The sequence below is a fragment of the Cynara cardunculus genome, assembly GCF_001531365.2.
Source record: "Cynara cardunculus var. scolymus isolate 2C chromosome LG 13, CcrdV1, whole genome shotgun sequence".
In the NCBI taxonomy this organism is placed as follows: Eukaryota; Viridiplantae; Streptophyta; class Magnoliopsida; order Asterales; family Asteraceae; genus Cynara; species Cynara cardunculus.
In genome coordinates, this window is record NC_037540.1 from 34,203,260 (window position 1) to 34,204,316 (window position 1,057).

Here is a 1,057-nt window from a genome sequence, read left to right on the forward strand (position 1 = left end):
GCTATATGTCCTGGTTCCTGACATTTAAAGCATACTCGAGATTCTTTATTGCAATTTCCCTGATGTATCTAATAACATCGGGTACACGCCCTATCAGCAAACCTTGAGACTGGTCGATTCAAATTTTCCATAAACCTCGGTCTACGGAAATCAGTTACTGAAACTTCCACCTTTCTTTTCTCCCCAACCTTTTCTTGTGGTTGTCGATTAATGTCTTGTTCTAGAATTTCAGCTGCATCAACTGCCGCTTGAAATGTTGTCGGATTCCTGGATATCACATATTTCCGAAGATTCAACTCCAATCCCCAGATATACTTTCTCACCCTGCTGTTTTCAGATATTATATAGGCTTCGGCAAACCTAGATTGTTCCATGAAAACTTTTGTATACTGGCGGACTGGCATGTTTCTTTGTTCAAGACGAAGGAAATCATCTTCCAACTTTCGTACTGCAGCTTCAGGACAATACTGCATTTTAAACTTAACAACAAATTTTTCCCACAACATGGTCTTCAAAATGTTTGGATCTGAACTGGACAGGACTTCCCACCAGTACAAGGCACTTGATCTCAAACGAGATACAGCAAACATGACTTTGTCCTCTTCTGCACTTTTACTGATTTACAGACTTAACTCTATCTCCTTAAGCCAACACATAGCTTTAACAGGATCACACTCACTAGAAAATTTAGGAGGTTTACAAGCAAGGAACATCTTGGTATCTCCTCCCTTTTGTGCTGAGCATGAAGTAAGGGGTACAGATGTACCAGTCACCGGTGTACTAGCTCCGGCTTCCTCCTGATAATTGGGATTTCTTACCACTTCTAGATTATTTTGGGTTGTACGTCCCAACAAATTTACCAGACTTTCTTGAAACATTATGTCCACCCCTTACTCTTCCTCGACCACGGCCAGACATCGAACTTTCTTGGGCCGACAATTCCTGTTCCCCATGAGTTTCTTGTCTAGTACCTCTACCTCTTCCTCGACCCCTGCTACGACTTCACGTTTCTATCGTCATCACATTTTCCAGGTCCTCTCCTTGTATTACGTTTCTT